Below are 3,541 nucleotides of genomic sequence, written 5' to 3' on the forward strand. Positions count from 1 at the left end.
TTCCTTTCCTTGATTCTGTACATAATCCCATTTTTTCTTTAGGATCTAGCCAGTGACTGACTTGTTCTTCTGAGTTTCAATATCCCCTTTGCCCATAGAGGCAGTTCTGACTTCTAGTGGATCTGAGCTCTGCACAGAAGTTGACAGTGTCTTGGTTTTGTGCCATGAATCTATGTTCTATCCAGTGGATGAAACCACTGGAGCACACACTTATTCCTGTTTTCCAAGTACTGTTTGGTGGACCCTATGATAGGTAGTAGGATGACTTGTTCCCAGGAGTCTCTGCAATTGGCTATCCTGAGCAGACTCTTCTCCTTGGGGTCTCCAGTCTGCATTCCCTTCTTGCTCTTCTCCAGCTAAGGGTTTCCTAGGATACTTAGGACCTTTTCTCTATTAAGCTGGTCATAGATTCTTGTCCTGTTTGCTCCCCTCCCCAGCCTGAGCCTATGAGCAAAATTTTAGGGGGATGACCTCATGGCCATCTGGCCCTCTTCACCCACAGGTAAGCATGCAGAAAACTGATTTTTTCTTCTCCTTGATCTGCTTGAATGTTTCCTCCAAGGGACTTTGGAGCTTCAGCTATTTAGTCAGCCTTTTAAATATAGATGACTGAAGAGGGAAAGGTATCTTCAGAAGTGTGGGGTCAGGTAAGGAGATATGGTACAGAGGCAAAGGGGGCCTAGTTGTGAAATAGGGTCCAGGATCTGAGTGTTCTCTAGGGGTACAAAGGAAAAGGGAAGAGATGGTGTGAAAGAAAGTCCATGGATATTGTTGCATTCAGCGTTTAATGGAGCTCTGATGGAAGTAGGCCACCCACTGTTGATGGTGAAAACAAGGAAAATGAGAAGGTGGTTCAGTCCAGTGGGAAGTTGGAGGCCAGAGTGTGTGATGACTTAGTGAATCCCAAAGGTGGTAGAGTCAAAACAACATTTCCCCCAGCTTCTCCCATAACAGAATATTTGCTTCTGTGGTTGCTCTGTTACACTCCTCAGAGCAGGATCTTGCCCTGACTGCTCTAGAAAGCCACATCAAAAGAGAGCTTGAGCAGGCGCCTGTAAGAGACCAGAGGTAAAAATAGCATCCAGGAGCAGAATGGGGACAAGCTGGCCTAGCAGGCCTGGCAAAGGTCACGTGTCTCCACATTCCTGTTCTCTCATTCCTATATCACTTAACCCAAGGCTTCCTTTCACTTTCCATTCTCTATGTGTCCCCTTTTTGTGCCATCCCCAGACTGCTATGGGGTCCTGGAATTCCAAGAAGCAAGCCGGGAAGAGGGATATGTGGAAAAATAAGAGATTAATCATTTCCAAAGAGAAAACTGGTGCCTTTAAGGGAAGCTCTCAAGTTAGGAAAATAGCCTATTGGTTGAAAGAAGGAGTAAGGGATCTTATAGGAGGCTTTGTAGAATGTTCAACTGAGAAAAGACTATTTCAAAATTTACCCTAAGAGCCCCAGGAATTAAGACTTAAGGTCAAAAGGTCAGTGAGAAAATCATAAGGCTGATATAGGTCCAATGCTGTCATTTACAAAGTGCTTCCATGCACATTGTTCCCAACTGATTATCACAACATTGCTGTGCTCTTGGCAAGCCAGATGCTCTCTCAAAGGATGAGTCTGAATATTAGGGAAGATAACAACTTGTACAAAGTCAGGCCCCAAAATGTTGCCTCCAAAACAACCTATATTGCTTCTACTATCTCACATCACCACCCCACCCCATGGACACGACCCACTGCCCAGCTCCACCAGTTTAAATTCTTGTGGAGGAGAGAGAAGGAATTAGAAGTGTCCCCAATTCTGATTTACTTCCAATGAGCTCTCCTCAGAGGGCTATGTTTTTTGAGGATTGGCTTTAGGAAGTGACATCCCAACAGTTGTGGACCTGAGACCATTTGCTCCACAATGAAAGGAGCAAAAAGGATATCAATGGGAGAGGCCTGGGTTGAACAGCAAAACCTTAGCTCTTAAAGTTCCCACTTTCTCTTCCTGCCACTGAGTTGATGCTGAAAGATAAGACAAGAAAAAAAATGAGAAGTGGGACTCATTTGTTATACTCCTTATTCTAAGCAAGCAGCAGACATTCATTAATGAGTAAAGTGACATTCTATATTGATAAAGTTGAGTCCTGTATTGTTTCCATGTTATTTATTTGTAAAGTAGATATGTTTTCTACTGATTCTCCTTTGTCAAAGAAGAATGACAAAGAATTCTTTGAGAAGAATCTTTCTCAAAGAATGGGCTTACTGCCTTTGGTCCTCAATTGGTGTTTCAGATAGTAGTCCTCTACTGTAAAGGGGCACAGAAACTCACATTTTCTGGAACATGTTTGCTCCATTCTATAGGATTCTGCTCCATGAATAGAATCTGTATCAGAGGCTCAACATTGCTCTCTGGGTCAGCCCAAACACAAGAGAGAGGCTTGGCCAGGTAACACTATAATGGGAAAGCAGCTGCTGAACAAGCATTGAAGGCCTCTTCTCTTCATGTGCCCTGAACTCTCTTTATGATCCAATCCATGACCCATGAATCACAGCGTTTGGATTTTAACCTGGAACTCTTTACCACATCTAGGTAGATGGTCTGTGAACTTTGGATAGAAACTCTAGTCTCGACTATACCCCTTGTCCACCCAACCAGTTTTCCTAGTCAAATGATGTGCTAATCTCTCCTGAGAATTCCCATTCCTGTTATCTCTCCATTCCAATAATTGATTTAGAATAGTGGGAGTAGGAAAAGGAAAAATAAGAGTCAAGTTAGTCTCTTTTGTGGGCTGAGCCGAGTTCCCTTACCTGATTAATGTCTCTGCTTTTATTCAAACATTGGTAATTATGCACACCACTGGGTGCAGTAACAAGACAAAAAGGTGACCCCAACTTTGTACAAAAGTAAAAGATGGAACCAAGGTCCCAGGACTCACTAAAATGCAGAAACAACCAGCCAAAGTTCTCCATCATCTAAAATGCACTACCACCTCAGGAAGCTGAGCACAGAGACTACCCACTCCAGTCTGGAGTTCCAGACCTGCATCACAGAGCTATGGAACAGTCACAAAGGGTTCTCGAATGTGGGGGAGGGGAAAGTGAGGAAGATGAACCCAATCCCCATCCCCTACTATCTAACCTAGCAGATCCCATCATGGCCCCTATATCTCTCCTGGTTTTTCCATTTTCTACCAACAACTTTTCAACCTATTTTATATATATGTGAACTGATTACTTTTGCTAGGCACACTTTTATGCCTTTCATGTGTATTTACTCATTTAATCCTCATTATAATCCTATTGTTTAAATACTATTACTGTCCCCATGTTAACTATAAGGAAACTAGGGAACATAGAATTTATGTTATTTGCTAAGGTTACACTGATAGCAAATAGCAGAGCCAGCATCCAAGCTGGGAACTCCAGCTCCAGTCACATTCTTTACCACCAAACTGTGTTGTGTAAAATATCATGGCAGTCTGGATCAACAGTCCAAATCAATGCAGTCAGACTTACCTCCATTTAGCACTTTGCACAGGATTTCAAACATACTCTTAATT

The sequence above is a fragment of the Aethalodelphis obliquidens genome, unplaced genomic scaffold (genome assembly GCF_003676395.1).
Source record: "Aethalodelphis obliquidens isolate GAN/ISIS:26980383/991018 unplaced genomic scaffold, ASM367639v1 scaffold45, whole genome shotgun sequence".
Lineage (NCBI taxonomy): Eukaryota > Metazoa > Chordata > Mammalia > Artiodactyla > Delphinidae > Aethalodelphis > Aethalodelphis obliquidens.